The sequence below is a fragment of the Mauremys reevesii genome, linkage group 12 (assembly GCF_016161935.1).
Source record: "Mauremys reevesii isolate NIE-2019 linkage group 12, ASM1616193v1, whole genome shotgun sequence".
Classification (NCBI taxonomy): domain Eukaryota; kingdom Metazoa; phylum Chordata; order Testudines; family Geoemydidae; genus Mauremys; species Mauremys reevesii.
Genome location: NC_052634.1, coordinates 39,849,291 through 39,865,483, shown reverse-complemented (window position 1 = coordinate 39,865,483; position 16,193 = coordinate 39,849,291). Strand labels below are relative to the sequence as shown.

General features: G+C 54.3%; 2 non-coding genes and 1 pseudogene across 2 annotated transcripts; 2 read left to right on the top strand and 1 right to left on the bottom strand.

The window, feature by feature from the left end:
* The window catches only part of LOC120375816, a 647,258-nt pseudogene that overhangs the window by 348,285 nt on the left and 282,780 nt on the right, over nucleotides 1–16,193 (top strand).
* Nucleotides 7,191–7,406, bottom strand: LOC120376602. Its single transcript, XR_005587457.1, has one exon. It is a non-coding gene; the product is annotated as a small nucleolar RNA U3 (small nucleolar RNA).
* Nucleotides 11,572–11,643, top strand: TRNAD-GUC. The gene has a single exon. It is a non-coding gene; the product is annotated as a tRNA-Asp (tRNA).

The window sequence follows — 16,193 nt, the reverse complement described above, 5'->3', positions numbered from 1 at the left end:
AAGGGCTCCCTGCTGCCTGTGGGAGGAATGGTGGCAGAGGGAGGTGCCATCACTTTGTGTCTATGTATTGGATAGTCTCATAAAATCCAGTCAAACAGCCCCCCTTTTCCCTCTAGTTATTTAATAGCAACATAAAATCCCCCCCAGATCTTGGTGTTTTTCTCTCGTGTTGTCAATTGCTTAGCTTGTTACACGTTTATCCCCTAAACATTTGCTCCACTTCCCTTTAGTTGTCTATTTCTAAGTGAATATCCCCAGAGATTTTTTCCTTGTCTCTCTAATGATAAAATAAAAAGGAAATCTGAGATTTACACCTTTCCTCAGATTCTTAAACATGGATAAAAAATGTTTGCAAATGTTGCCCATTTCTGCTCTATTCATTTATCAAATATTGATGTGAAATACACTCAGATTTTACCTCATACCAACAACTGATATAAAATACCTCCGATTTTACACTATCTTCTCTATAATTGGCAAAAATGGATCCAAAATCGCTCAGATTTCCACCCTTTCTCTTTCATTTCTGAACATTGATCTCAAAGCCAAGGATTTCCCTCTTTCTACGTCATTATCAAATATCAATTAAAAATCCTGTCGGGTTCGGGCTGTTCCCCATGTCTCTAAATCCCAGCAACTTCTCCTTCATTGGAGGGGACCTGTTGCCCTAAGTCATTGTCCATCCTTGAGGTCGCAGGGGGTTAAATTGCCCAGTGATCATCTGTCCCCTCTCCTTTGAGAATCATTTGTTCCTCCTTTATCTCTGTTAAAATGTTTGCTGATGAAAGAGACCAGACACACGTTTAATACCCATCAAAGCCAGAGGCCTCCCCCTGTTTGGGGGATCAGTGGTTCCCAGCTGGTAACGGGAGAGTTGGCTGGACCCTTTTCTCCAGCTGACATGGGATGGAGGAGGTCACTGAGTGCAGCGTGGGTCCAGCAGTATCCCAAACCCCATGACAAATGGTCTCTGGGAGGGGCTGCTTCCCACATTGCTAAGATGTAGCCTCCTTGGGGTGGATCCATGGTGACCATTATTTGCTAGTGACAGGGCATGGACATGTCTTACCTTTCTGCTGAAGGGCAGGCGGGGGTCCTAGGCAGGCAGTGAGTTCTCAATTGGGGTCCCTGGCTGGTGGGGGCTCTTGGTGGGGGGAACCCTTTGGGATTCCTAGCCTGGCAGTGAAGATCTGGGGGGGGGGGTTCTCTGGCTGGTGGGGCTCTGAGGGGTATCTGGGGTCTCTGGCCAGGGATTCTGGGGTTGGGTCCCAGGAATATATGGTGGGACCCTGGCTGGGGGGGGTCTGGATTCTGGGTACTGGGGGTGTTTGGAGGCCCCTGGATGGAGGCTCTGGAGGCTGCTACTAACCATGCTCCTTCTATCTCATCAGCTTGTGCCAGAATCCTGGCTCCAAGCACTTCCTGGCATTCCCCAGCCAGGCCCAGTCACCATGATAACTTTCTATCCACTTATCAAACACTGTGAGGTGAAGTGACAGATTTTGCTTTTCTCTCCTCTTGAAAACTGCAGGAACTTCTGGTTTCATAGGGAAAATTCCTGCCCTGATTCCTTGTCCTAGATCTGGGGGATGAGGGAGGTGGGAAGGGGTTTATCACTATCTTCCACAGCATTCTGGACTCATTCTTTCTGAAATCTGGATTGATTGAGAACATTGTTAATCCAGAGTCACTGCATGGAAAGACAAGGAGTGACTCCGGATGCACAGTGGGGCAAATGAGATTCTCCCTGCGAGGAGGGGCTCTCATTAGCTGCTCTCCCCAGAGAGCTAAAGGATGGAAGCTGCTCAAAGGCTCTGTCCCTCTCTGCTCAGGATATTGGGGTTCAGCTTCCTGGGTCAGACGCTGCAGCCTCCATTGTGATCTGGGAGACCAGGCTTAGCAGCTGCTGCTCCCCCAGCAGGATTCTGTGCTGAGAAGTGACCTTAATTAAAGCTGCTTCTCTGCCCAGTCCAGGTGATGACTTTCTCCAGCTGGTACTAGCAGACCTGGGCTTTGTTAATACAAATTCTGAGCCACAGACTCCAGGTAACAGACAGACCTCAGAGAAAGTGCTGGGGACTGGCAAGAAAGTGACTCTGCACAAACAGCGTCCCCCCCCCCCACACACAATTTCTCCTCCCATTAACAATTGCCAGGAGCAAATCCAGCCATGGGAGAGCAAAACCCCCAGGAATGGGACTGTCCCAGCCAGAGGGGCAGGGAGAGGACAGGGAAGGAGAGACTGAAAGGGGCAGTGGGAGAAATGAGTGGGGAGAGATTTTCAGCCCTCTAGTCCACCCAGACACATGTATTGCAGCATCCCTGGGCAGAACCACTTTCCAGTGAACAAGAAAAGGATCAGACAGAGGAAAAAAGGGTTCCAGACTCCATATTCCCCCTGCTGGGGTGTGGCTGCCCTGGGGTCAGTGTCCGAGGGAATCCACCACAGTGACTCCTTAGGTTCTGCTCTTTTCTAGCTTTGTGTTCAGAGACAAAGGGCAGGTCTACACTACCACCGGATCGGCAGGTAGCGCTCTCCCATCAACTCCCGTACTCCACTGCCTCAAGGGGCGAATGTGGAGTCGATGGGTTAGCAGCAGCAGCAGTCGGATGCTGCAGTAAGTCGATCTAAGTAAGCTGACTTCACCTACGCTATTCTCATAGCTGAAGTTGCGTATCTTAGGGCTTGGCTACACTTACAAGTTGCAGCGCTGGTGGAGGCTTTCCAGCGCTGCAATTACACCCCGTCCACACTTGCAGGGCACAACCAGCGCTGCAACTCCCTGGTTGCAGCGCTGGCTGAAAACCCATCCCGGCAGGGGTATAAGGAGTGCAGCGCTGGTGACACCAGCGCTGCTCAGCAGGTGTGGACACTCACCAGCGCTTTACCTGTCCTCCAGGGAATAAGGAGCTATCCCAGAATTCCTGTTCAGCCACTCTGCACATCAGTTTGCACTCTACTGCTCTTGCCTCAGGTGACCCGCCCTTTAAATGCCCCGGGAAATTTAAAAATCTCCTTCCTGTTTGCTGCAGCCAGGTGTGGAGTGCAATCAGTTAATCAGTTACAGGTGACCATGCCTCCACGCGGCAAACGAGCCCCAGCATGGAGCACAGGTGAATTGCAGGACCTCATCAGTGTTTGGGGTGAGGCATCTGTTCAGGCACAGCTGCGCTCCGGCCGTAGGAATTACGATATCTTTGAGCAGATATCAAGGGCCATGCTGGATAGGGGCCATGATCGGGACGCAGTACAATGCAGGGTGAAAGTTAAAGAGCTGCGGAGTGCCTATTACAAAGCCCGAGAGGGGAATCGACGATCCGGAGCTGCTCCCACGACCTGCCGTTTTTACAGGGAGATGGACGAGATACTTGGGGGTTATCCCACTGCCAATCCCAGGATAACGATGGACACTTCTGAGCAGGCTGGGGGACAGGAGGAGGAGGAGGCTGCAGGGGGGGGAGAGGAAACCGCGAGTGAAGCTCCTGGGATGGGGGAAGAAACCGCAGATTCCCTGGAGGCATGCAGCCAGGAGCTCTTCTCAAGCCAGGAGGAAACTACCCAATCGCAGCAGCCAGCAGTTGCAGAAGGACAAGCAGAGGAGCGGTTTACCGGTAAGCGGCTTTTATTTTCTGAAGTGAAATGTTTCTGGAGAGGAAGGGGGGTTATGGATGCATGCATGGCAGCGTCTAGATGTGGAATAGCCCGTTGATGTGGTCTATCACGTCGCGTAATCTGCTTCAGTTATCTCAGCAAAGCTTCATCCAGAGCGTGGGCAATATGCCTGCGCAGGTTTATAGGCAGAGCCACTGTGTCCCTTGTCCCAGTGACGGTGACGCGTCCGCGCCACTCTTCGGCCAGTGGGGGGGGGACCATTTCTGAACACAGGCACGCCGCATAGGGTCCCGGGCGGAATCCACATTGCTCTAAAAGAGCCCCCCGCTGTTCCCTAGTGACTCGCAGGAGGGAAACATCTTCCAGGATTAAGTCCTGTGAAAAATGTTGGGAGACTCTTTAGTGAAGAGATAGGGAGATAAGATCACCCCTGCATCTGCATCTTCACTCAACCCCTCTAGCACTCCAGATTACCCAAGCAACCAGCTCCTCTCACTCAAGCCCCTCTTCTCCCTATATAAGTAAACACTCACTCACCATTTCGTGGCTTCTGTTGTGTTTTCCTTTTGGGATAAAGAATGCAAGTGAGAACTTGCAAGTGAGAACTCCCTCAGTGTAACAATTCATGTCTGGAGATAGTGGATACAATGCTGCCCGTGTTAAATGTTGTCATTTCTGTTTCTACAGTGACCTTGACTACTGGACTGCCCAGATGTTCAACATCACAGAGGCTTCAACATTTGAGAAAAAATCCCCGAAAGAGCAAAGAGGACATGCTGAAAACTGTTCTTCAGCACTCTGCTACAGAGAGAAAAGAATTGAAGGAGTGGCGAGAGAAAGAAAGCAGGACCCGCAAGAGAAATGCAGTGGCCAAGAGGAAAAGCATGGAGCGGCTGCTAAGCATCCTGGAGCGCCAAGCGGAGTCTATAGAGTCACTCGTTTCCATGCAAGCAGAGCACTACCGTGCTACTCCCCCACCCGCCCGTCCTTTGTGCCTTGTGCCCCAATGTCAGCTCAAACCACCTTTCCCCAGCATCCAGGCTCTACCACCACCAGCTGCCTCCAACACCTGTCGTTCCCAACCAGCCCTGATACCTACCACCACCCTTACCCTCTGCATTCAACCCCATCACCATGCAGTATATGAACCCTGAAGTGCAGGATTCATTAAACAGCAATCCAGACAGGGCATATGCAAACTTGTGACTGTACAGTTCACCAACCCACACCCTTGCCCTCTTGTGTTAATGAAATGTTGTGTGTCTGTCTGTCTGTCAAGGAAGTTTTTCTTTTCAATAAAACAATTCTTGGCTTTGAAAACAGTCTTTATTATAGCAGATAGTGAAAGATACCTTAGCCCAGTGAAGAAAGAGGCACTGCAAATCATATTATTATTATGGATAATAGAATAACAGTGTAAGCAGTGCAATTCACTCCCATGCAAGGCAGCAAACATTACTGTTGGCTTTCAGCCTCAAATTCTTCCCTCAAGGCATCCCTAATCCTTGTAGCCCTGTGCTGGGCCTCTCTATTAGCCCTGCTCTCTGGCTGTGCATATTCAGCCTCCAGGACTTGAACCTCGGTGGTCCATGCCTCACTGAATGTTTCACCCTTCCCTTCACAAATATTATGGAGGGTACAGCAAGCGCTTATAACCGCGGGGATGCTGCTTTCCCCCAAGTCTAGCTTCCCATACAAACATCTCCAGCGAGCTTTTAAACGCCCAAAAGCACACTCCACAGTCATTCTGCACCGGCTCAGCCTGTAGTTGAACCGGTCCTTGCTCCTGTCAAGCTTCCCTGTATAGGGTTTCATGAGCCAAGGCAGTAACGGGTACGCTGGTCTCAAGGATCACAGTGGGCATTTCGACATCCCCTACTGTGATCTTCCTGTCTGGGAAAAAAGTCCCTGCCTGCATCTTCCTGAACAGGCCACTGTTCCGAAAGATGCGTGCATCATGCACCTTTCCAGGCCAGCCTGTGTAAATGTCAATGAAACGCCCGGTGATCTACAAGCGCCTGGAGAACCATAGAGAAATACCCTTACGATTAACGTACTCTGATGCCAGGTGGGGCCAGAATAGGAATATGCGTCCCATCTATCGCCTCCACAGTTAGGAAACCCATTTGTGCAAAGCCATCCACAATGTCCTGCACGCTCCCGAGTCACGGTCTTTCTTAGCAGGATGCGATTAATTGCCTTGCAAACTTGCATCAAAACGATTCCCACGGTCGACTTTCCCACACCAAACTGGTTCCCGACCGACCGGTAGCTGTCTGGATTTGCCATCTTCCAGATTGCAATAGCCACCCGCTTTTCCACCGTCAGGGCAGCTCTCAATCTTGTGTCCTTGCGCCGCAGAGTGTGGGCGAGCTCAGCACACAGTCCCATGAAAGTGGCTTTTCTCATACGAAAGTTCTGCAGCCACTGCTCGTCATCCCAGACTTCCATGACGATGTGATCCCACCACTCAGTGCTTGTTTCCCGAGCCCAAAAGCGGCGTTCAACGGTGCTGAGCATTTCCGTGAATGCCGCAAGCACTGTAGTGTCACACGCGGCAGACAAATCCATATTAATATCATCGTCGGACTCCTCACTGTCACTTTGGAGCTGAAGGAATAGCTCGACTGCCAAACGTGTTGTGCTGGTGACACTCATCAGCAGAGTCCTCAGCAGATCGGGCTCCATTTGCCACAGAAATCGCGATTCACAGAGAGTAACAGAAAGACACTCACAATGGCGCCAAACGCTGCCGGAAAGAGTGAATGCTGGGATGTGAAGCGATGCACCACGGGGCGCTGGCAAACAGGAAGCGGAATGACCCGCACACTTCCTTCCCCTTCCCACAATACTCAGCGCCAAAATGGGACGAGGTGCTCTGTGGGATAGCTGCCCACAATGCACCTCTCAATACAGCGCTGGAAAGTGCTGCAAGTGTGGCCACACTGCAGCGCTGGTAGCTGTCAGTGTGGCCACACTCCAGCGCTGGCCCTTACACAGCTGCATGACCAGCGCTGTAACTCCCAGCGCTGCAACTTGTAAGTGTAGCCAAGCCCATAATCTGTTTCCAAAACTGGTTTCTGTAAAATCGGAATAATCCCATAGTGTAGACATACCCTGAGACAGCTTTAGAACCCTCTATGCACTATACAGCCAGGAGACAGCAACTGTCAGATCCTGAGTGGATTGTCTGATGTGCTTGGGGCCAAGAGCAACCATGCACTTCTGCCAGAGCAGGAAAAGTAAAATAGGGGCTTCCCAAAAATGGGAAGGGAGAAGGAGAGGCAAGTGGAAAAGGAAGAGAACATGCAGACACAGGACCCTACCTAAATTCTGAAATGGATTACAAGAAAAAAAGAGATAGAGCAGCATAAAGAAATTTTAAATTTTTTTCAGTAAGTACTGAACTAGAAACCTTTAAAACACCATTTCCACACTACCTTTACTTTTCTTTCAAAATCTACCAAAACAAATTAAGACTCACCACTAAACAGATCTCAACAAAAGCTTTAAACAAATTCAGATAACAGAAAAGAAAACCAAAACATTTATTTTTAAACTTGCTTTATAGGAATTAATTATTTAGTCTTTGTTCTTTCTCTTTCAGCTTCCCAAAAAGAAAACAAGAACAGTCATGAATAGCAAATAGCAGCTGTATTAAAAAACACTGTCCACTCACTTTATGCTCAGAAAAGAACACTTTAACTTCTTCTCATGATTAGCAAGATCAGACTCTTTCACCCACACTTCTCTAATTACAAACTATAGAAACAATTTCTGAAAGTATAATCTTAACAAAACTGTACTTGGCTACACACCCAGGCTAATGTGCACAAGTTTTCTTCCCATACAACGGTTTCACCTCCAGCGAATTAAAGAACAAAAATCTAAAACCAGGTCCCCATTTCATTAAGCACAATTGAGACAGCTTTAGCACACTGTCCATTAGAAGATGTTTATGTCGCTATTTACAGAAACACACCTCCTGATTAGCATGTGGAGCTCCTAGCAACTAATCAAACCTCTTGCTTTGCCATACCTCTCACAAGCTCCTCTGTACCACATGACAGCCTGTCAGGCACAGAGAATCCGGACAGGTCAGCCCTTTCTAGCATGCTCCACAGCTGTTTCTCTCTGGCTTGCCCTCAAATTCATCTGCACTAGAAGTTTTGCAGGGTTCTATGTTACCGGTGGTACCTGCACTAAATCAGTGGGTCTTAACCTTTAGAGACACCTGTACCCCTTTCAGGAGTCTGATTTCTCTTGCATACCCCCAAGTTTTACCTCACTTAAAAACTACTTGCTTACATAATCAGATGCAATATTTATAAAAATAAATCCCTTGAATATAAGTATTGTACTTACATTTCAGTGTATAGTAGAGAGAACAGTATAAACAAATCAAAGTATGAATTTTAATTTGTTACGAATTTGCTAGTGCTTTCTATGTAGCCTGTTGTAAATCTAGGCAAATATCTAGATGAGTTGATGTACCCCCTGGAAGACCATTGGATACCCCTGTTTGAGAACCACAGCACTAAATCACCCTTACTTTTAGAACTGGTGCCACTTGACCCAAGGCATTCTGAACCATTTCAGTGCTAGTAGACAGTGGCAACACAGCTGCACTAGGTCTGTTGTTCCTCCCTGTACAATTCCCACTTGGAAAGAAGATCTCTTCTGGTCTGACCCTATTTACTATTGTGAGCTGCATAGGCAACTTTCTCTGTGTTATGTGAGCAGACTCCACACACTATATACTACCTGTGTGGCAGCAGCCATGGGTGGCGGGGAGCCCCCCCAGCCCCACCCCACTGCGTATGGACCCTGCAGCTCCTACGAGCGGACCCCAGAGCTCCCAGCCGCTGCGGATGGACCCAGGATTCCCCAACAGGCCTTGATGGCGGGAGGACCCCGCAGCCCCACGTCATTGCTCACAGACCCTGCAGCGCCGCAGCCCCGGGAGCTCCCAGCCGCCCCGGGCAGGAGAGGAGCCCCCGGCGCTCAGACACCGCAGGCAGAGCCGGGAGCTCCCAGTCACGGGGGGGGGGTGAGGAGAAGCCGCAGCCCCGGGAGCTCCCGGCCGCCCCGGGCAGGAGAGGAGCCCCCGGCGCGCAGACCCCGCAGGCAGAGCCCGGAGCTCCCCCTCACCGGGGGGGGGGGTGAGGAGGAGCCGCAGCCCCGGGAGCTCCCGGCCGCTCCGGGCAGGAGAGGAGCCCCCGGCGCGCAGACACCGCAGGCAGAGCCCGGAGCTCCCAGTCACCGGGGTGAGGAGAAGCCGCAGCCCCGGAGCTCCCGGCCGCCCCAGGCAGGAGAGAGCCCCGGCGCCAGACACCGCAGGCAGAGCCCGGAGCTCCCAGTCACGGGGAGTGAGGAGAAGCCGCAGCCCCGGAGCTCCCGGCCGCCCGGGCAGGAGGAGCCCCGGCGCCAGACACCGCAGGCAGAGCCCGGAGCTCCCAGTCACCGGGCGGGGGTGAGGAGAAGCCGCAGCCCCGGAGCTCCCGGCCGCCCGGGCAGGAGAGGAGCCCCGGCGCTCAGACACCGCAGGCAGAGCCGGGAGCTCCCAGTCACCGCGGGGTGAGGAGGAGCCGCAGCCCCGGGAGCTCCGGCCGCCCGGGCAGGAGAGGAGCCCCAGCGCCAGACACCGCAGGCAGAGCCTGGAGCTCCCGGTCACCGGGGTGAGGAGAAGCCGCAGCCCCGGGAGCTCCCGGCCGCCCGGGCAGGAGGAGCCCCGGCGCCAGACACCGCAGGCAGAGCCCGAGCTCCCAGTCACCGGGGTGAGGAGGAGCCGCAGCCCCGGGAGCTCCCGGCCGCCCGGGCAGGAGAGGAGCCCTGGCGCTCAGACACCGCAGGCAGAGCCCGGAGCTCCCAGTCACCGGGAGGGGGTGAGGAGGAGCCGCAGCCCGGGAGCTCCCGGCCGCCCGGGCAGGAGAGGAGCCCCGGCGCTCAGACACCGCAGGCAGAGCCCGGAGCTCCCAGTCACCGGGAGGGGGTGAGGAGGAGCCGCAGCCCGGGAGCTCCCGGCCGCCCGGGCAGGAGAGGAGCCCCGGCGCCAGACACCGCAGGCAGAGCCCGGAGCTCCCAGTCACCGGGAGTGAGGAGGAGCCGCAGCCCCGGAGCTCCCGGCCGCCCGGCAGGAGGAGCCCCGGCGCCAGACACCGCAGGCAGAGCCCGGCGCTCCCAGTCACCGGGGTGAGGAGAAGCCGCAGCCCCGGGAGCTCCCGGCCGCCCGGGCAGGAGGAGCCCCGGCGCGCAGACACCGCAGGCAGAGCCCGGAGCTCCCAGTCACCGGGGTGAGGAGGAGCCGCAGCCCGCGGCCAGTGCAGGGGCCCCGCAGCTCCCAGCCGCCGCGGGCGGGCGGACGCCAGAGCCCCCGCTGCCATCGGGACCCCGCGGCCGCCCGGCAGGACCCGTCCACCCCGCGACCGGCAGGAAACAGCCGCGCGGAAGCGCCGCGCCTGTGACCCCGGTGCTGCGGCTTCGCCAGGCGGAGGCGGCGCCGCGGCTGCGGTCTCGGTCCTCCGCCCGGCAGCGGGACCCGCCCGCGCCTCGCGCCGCTTCGCGGGCGGCGCTGAGCTCTGAGCGCACAAGGCCCTGGCGGCTCCGCCCGCATCGCTGTCACACAACGTCACCAATGGGAGATGAGCCTGTCAGAAACGTCAGGTGGGAGGGCCCAATGGGAGACCAGGTTTCAGAGACCCCGCGCCAGAGCCAATGGGAGATCAGCTGTCAGAAAACTCTAGGCAGCCCAGCACCAGCCAATCAGGAACCGCCCCTCATCTCAAGCACCCAGACAGCCCCGCCCCCACCTGTCCTATGCCCCACAGCAGCAGCCAGCGCCAGGTGGCTCGTGTCAGGCCCCACAGAAACCCCCAAAGCAGAGTCTCAATTCCCCTCCCCCACCACTGCTCTTCATTAGGTAACGAGAACCCCACTCAGGCACCCAAAAAAGGGGGGGAACACTTTCTGCTTTCCACAACTACCACCCACTACTTCCCCCCCCCCCAGTCCCTTCCCCATATCTGGCAACACGCTCCCAGCTCAGGGTGACCACACACCCCGTCGGGGCAGGTTCTGCTCAGCCCGGCTCCCCACAGCCTGCACTAAACATGTGGGGCCCAACCCCAAAACTTACTCCTATTTTACCCCAATGGCCCCAAACAGCTGCTTTTAATATGCAAATAAGGTGCTGCCACACTCAGGCCACGCCCCAGCTCTCCAGTGGAGCCACCCCGGAGAGAACCAGGTGATATTTAAATTAGCCAGGACGTCGCTCAGTCATTTCCCTCTGCTACCAGCAGGTGGCGCCGGAGAGCCCCGAGCTCGCTCCCTTCCATTTCTCGCGTCGGCTTCAGCCCCCGGGTCACAAACGCACCAACCGGGGAGCAGGAGTGCGGGGCTGCTCCAGGGTGACCAGATGTCCCATGTTTAAAGGGACAGGCCGGTCTGGGAGGACTTTTTCTTATATAGGAGCCTATTGCCCCCCCCCCCATCCTGTTTTCCACAGTTTCTTCAATGTCACCCTATGGGGCAGCTCTGCGGGGACGGACTTGCACACTTGGGAGCCATCAGCCAGATCTGCGTGCCTGGGAAGCTGCGTCCCTCCAGACGCGCTTGAGAAGCCAGAGGGGCCGTGGGTGAGTTTGTGATGAGGTGAGTCTGAAGTGTGGAAGGGGGAGGGTGGCAAGAGGAGGTTTTGAGAGGAAAAAAGGTGCTGCTGAGCTGGTAGGGGAGGGCAAGGTCCCAGGCGGGTGTTGTGTGAGGAGCTGTGTAGGCCCGGAAAGGCGTCCTGCTGGGCAAGGGCAGGTGAGGAGGGCCAGGGCTGTTGCTGTGGCCAAAGCCTTTGGGAAGCAGAAGAGGGCCAGGGGTGTTGTTGCCTGCTGGGGCCCATGCGACGGTGTAGGTGTATGCTGACCATAGCTGGTCTGTGGGAGCTGGGGCCACTCACCGTGCCCCTTTCCTCGTTAGTATAGTGGTGAGTATCCCTGCCTGTCACGCGGGAGACCGGGGTTCGATTCCCCGACGGGGAGGGTGACCCCTTTTGAAGGGGGGACAAAGAAATCCCTGGCCTGCCCGCCACATGCCTTGCATTCTCTTTCGACGGCCACTTCCCTTCGCACCCCGCACTGATGACTTTCACCTCCAGAGAGACAGTTACCTCGCAAGGACACGCTCGCCCTAGCCAAAGCCTCCCCCGGGGCCTGCACGTGGGGGCACGTTTCAGAGCGGCAAAGGGAAATAGGCTGGCCAGGGCCATGAAGACAATGGCCCAGACAAACGGGGAGGCACTTGGTCCAGGGGTGGAGGAAGACAGAAAAAGGGACAGGCATGGGATTGGCTTCCTCTCTTTTTTCCTTTGCTCAGCATTTGACCTGTGACTGTAATGGGGAGACTTGAGAAAGACCTGTGGCCGCCGGCGAGGTAGGTGGCCGCCCCGAGAGCGCAGAGCTGAGCATTTTCCGCTGGGCTACTTGCCTGCGCCCCCAGCGCCTGGCCGTGATCGTATTGTGGTTAGTACTCTGCACCGTGGCCGCAGCAACCTCGGTTCGAATCCGGGTCACGGCATTGCTTTTTGGTGGGGAGGGGCTATCCTGCAGCAGGCCTCGTGGCTCAGTCTGATGGCGTCCGTTTGCAAAGAGAGCCATCAGCCGGTCCTCAGTTTCTGCTTGGTAAAGGCAAGTCAGTGGGGTCCATCGGTCAGAAAAAGAGTCCCAGGACTTCTTGCTGGGCGCCAGGGTCCAAAAGCAGCGCATTCCCTCCTGGAAAGGGCTGTGTTTCGAATGTCCGTCCAGTGCGCGTTGAAGGGAACGATCTGCGTGCCAGGGAAGCTGCGTCCCTTCAGAGGCGCTTGAGAAGCCAAAGGGGCCGTGGGTGAGTTTGTGATGAGGTGAGTGTGAAGTGTGGAAGGGGGAGGGTGGCAAGAGGAGGTTTTGAGAGGAAAAAAGGTGCTGCTGAGCTGGTAGGGGAGGGCAAGGTCCCAGGCAGGTCTTGTGTGAGGAGCTGTGTAGGCCCGAAAAGGCGTCCTGCTGGGCAAGGGCAGGTGAGGAGGGCCAGGGCTGTTGCTGCGGCCAAAGCCTTTGGGAAGCACAAGAGGGCCAGGGGTGTTGTTGCCTGCTGGGGCCGATGCGACGGTGTAGGTGTACGCTGACCATAGCTGGCCTGTGGGAGCTGGGGCCCCTAATCATGCCCCTTTCCTCGTTAGTATAGTGGTGAGTATCCCTGCCTGTCACGCTGTAGACCGGGGTTCGATTCTCCGACGGGGAGGGTGACCCCTTTTGAAGGGGGGACAAAGAAATCCCTGGCCTGCCCGCCACATGCCTTGCATTCTCTTTCGACGGCCACTTCCCTTCGCACCCCGCACTGATGACTTTCACCTCCAGAGAGACAGTTACCTCGCAAGGACACGCTCGCCCTAGCCAAAGCCTCCCCCGGGGCCTGCACGTGGGGGCACGTTTCAGAGCGGCAAAGGGAAATAGGCTGGCCAGGGCCATGAGGACAATGGCCCAGACAAACGGGGAGGGACTTGGTCCAGGGGTGGAGGAAGACAGAAAAAGGGACAGGCATGGGATTGGCTTCCTCTCTTTTTTCCTTTGCTCAGCATTTGACCTGTGACTGTAATGGGGAGACTTGAGAAAGACCTGTGGCTGCCGGCGAGGTAGGTGGCCGCCCCGAGTGTGCAGAGCTGAGCATTTTCCGCTGGGTTGCTGCCTGCGCCCCCAGCACCTGGCCGTGATCGTATAGTGGTTAGTACTCTGCGCCGTGGCCGCAGCAACCTCGGTTCGAATCCGGGTCACGGCATTGCTTTTTGGTGGGGAGGGGCTATCCTGCAGCAGGCCTCGTGGCTCAGTCTGATGGCGTCCGTTTGCAAAGAGAGCCATCAGCCGGTCCTCAGTTTCTGCTTGGTAAAGGCAAGTCAGTGGGGTCCATCGGTCAGAAAAAGAGTCCCAGGACTTCTTGCTGGGCGCCAGGGTCCAAAAGCAGCGCATTCCCTCCTGGAAAGGGCTGTGTTTCGAATGTCCATCCAGTGAGCGTTGAAGGGAAGGATCTGCGTGCCTGGGAAGCTGCGTCCCTTCAGAGGCGCTTGAGAAGCCAAAGGGGCCGTGGGTGAGTTTGTGATGAGGTGAGTGTGAAGTGTGGAAGGGGGAGGGTGGCAAGAGGAGGTTTTGAGAGGAAAAAAGGTGCTGCTGAGCTGGTAGGGGAGGGCAAGGTCCCAGGCGGGTGTTGTGTGAGGAGCTGTGTAGACCCGAAAAGGCATCCTGCTGGGCAAGGGCAGGTGAGGAGGGCCAGGGCTGTTGCTGCGGCCAAAGCCTTTGGGATGCAGAAGAGGGCCAGGGGTGTTGTTGCCTGCTGGGGCCCATGCGACGGTGTAGGTGTACGCTGACCATAGCTGGTCTGTGGGAGCTGGGGCTACTCACCAGTGCCCCTTTCCTCATTAGTGTTGTGTATTTGGTTGTCATGTTTTTTGTTGCTATGGCAACTGAGTTAGATTATTATGGGTTTGCTCAACCGGTTTCGACCGGCTGAGTGAGCTCTCTGTGTCTGTAAATAAAATGGAGGTTTTGGTTAGCTGCCTGCTCTCTGGCTTCAAGTGATTGCTTCCTACGCCGGCTGCCCCAAGGATTTAACACTGGCGACGAGGATGGGATCCTGGTGCTGCTCCAGTAACAGAAGGAAATAGAAGTCAAGGTAAAGAACAAACAAACAAAAAAAGCTGCTTGTTTGGACTGACTGTGAAAGTGAAACTAAAAATCATGGCTACTCTGACCAGGCCCCTGGAGCCTTTTGATGAGAATACAGAGCAGTGGCATGTGTATACTGAGCGTTTTGAGCTTTTTGGTATTGCAAATGACATTACAGAAGCGAAGAAGGTGCCAATATTCTTAACTGTTGTAGGGGCTAAAACCTACTCTCTGCTACGCAGCTTACTGCACCCTGTTAAGCCTGAGACTAAATCTTACAGTGACATTGTGGAAATCCTGGGGTCTCATTTCTCCCCAAAACCACTTGTAATTGCTGAAAGATATAGGTTCCACAAAAGAGACCAAAAGGAAGATGAAACAGTTGTACAATTTGTAGCCATTTTAAAAAAGCTAGCAGAACACTGTGAATTTAAAGAGATGTTAAATGATGCCCTGCGTGACAGGTTAGTGTGTGGCCTCTGCAGTGAAGCTATACGGAAGCGCCTACTGACAGAGGCTCAGCTTACATTACAGAAGGCTGTTGATATTGCTGTCTCCATGGAACTGGTTACAAGGGAGGCACAATACATCGGTGCATCCCCTAGGGTGCAAAAAGTGTCACAAGAACTGACCCACAAAACGGTGCAGAGTCAAGAATGTTACTGCTGTGGTCAGCTGGGTCACCAGGCATCAGAATGCTGGTGTAAGGACCTGGTGTGTCGACACTGTGGCAAAAAGGGACACATTGAGTATGCCTGTAAACAAAAGAAAAAGAGGCCTGTGGTCTGGCCGACAAAAAGAGGAACCTTGCATACCCTAGAGCAGACCCAGGATGATCAAGGTGACACCTCCTCACAAGAGGAAGTGCCACTGCATGTTTTGTCTTTGGCAGCGGGCTCACATGAATACTGGGTAACCCCTTTATTGGAGGGCAAACCTCTACGCATGGACCTAGACACCGTGCAGCTGTCTCGCTGGTTCCTGAGACTGTGTATAAGGAAAAGCTACAGCATCTTCCGCTTAAGGCAACAAAAACTGTTCTAAAGACGTATACAGGTGAAGCTGTGCCCATGTTGGGCACTATTGATGTTAAGGTGGAGCTCAATGGACAGGCAGCTAAATTGCCACTGTTTGTGGTGAGAGGTGACTACCCAGCCTTAATGGGTAGGTCTTGGCTTGGGAAGATTCAGCTGAACTGGGCAGAAGTGCACCGGATGACTAAAGAAGAAACCAGTCTAACCCCTATACTAAGGAAACATGCTGCTGTTTTTGGAGATGATTTGGGAAGTATGAAGGGAATCACTGTGACATTGAACATTAAACCTGACAGTCCACCAAAATATCTGAAAGCCCGAACTGTGCCATATGCCATCAGGCCAAAAGTTGAAGCAGACCTGGAGCGCCTGGTCACCAATGGAGTCCTAATACCAGTTACCCATAGCTCATGGGCCACTCCTATCGTTCCAATAGTGAAGAAAGATGGCTCTCTCTGGATTTGCGGTGATTTTAAAGTCACTGTCAACCCAGTGTTGTGTGCAGAGCAATACCCGCTTCCCCGCATCGATGACCTCTTCGCAGGCCTGGCTGGGGGACAAAAGTTCAGTAAGATTGATCTGAGTCAAGCATATTTACAGATGCACGTCGATGAAAAGTCCCAAGAGCTGTTGACTATTGTGACTCATAGGGGGCTTTATCGATACTGTCGCCTACCCTTCGGAATCACATCGGTTCCCGCCCTGTTCCAGAGGGCTATGGACCAGATCTTGTGTGGCTTGTCAGGAGTTCAGTGCTATCTGGATGATATCCTGGTCACTGGAAGAAATGAAGAGGATCACTTAAGGAATTTAGAGGCTACCCTACAAAGACTGGAAGAGTATGGCCTACGAGTTCGCAAAGACAAG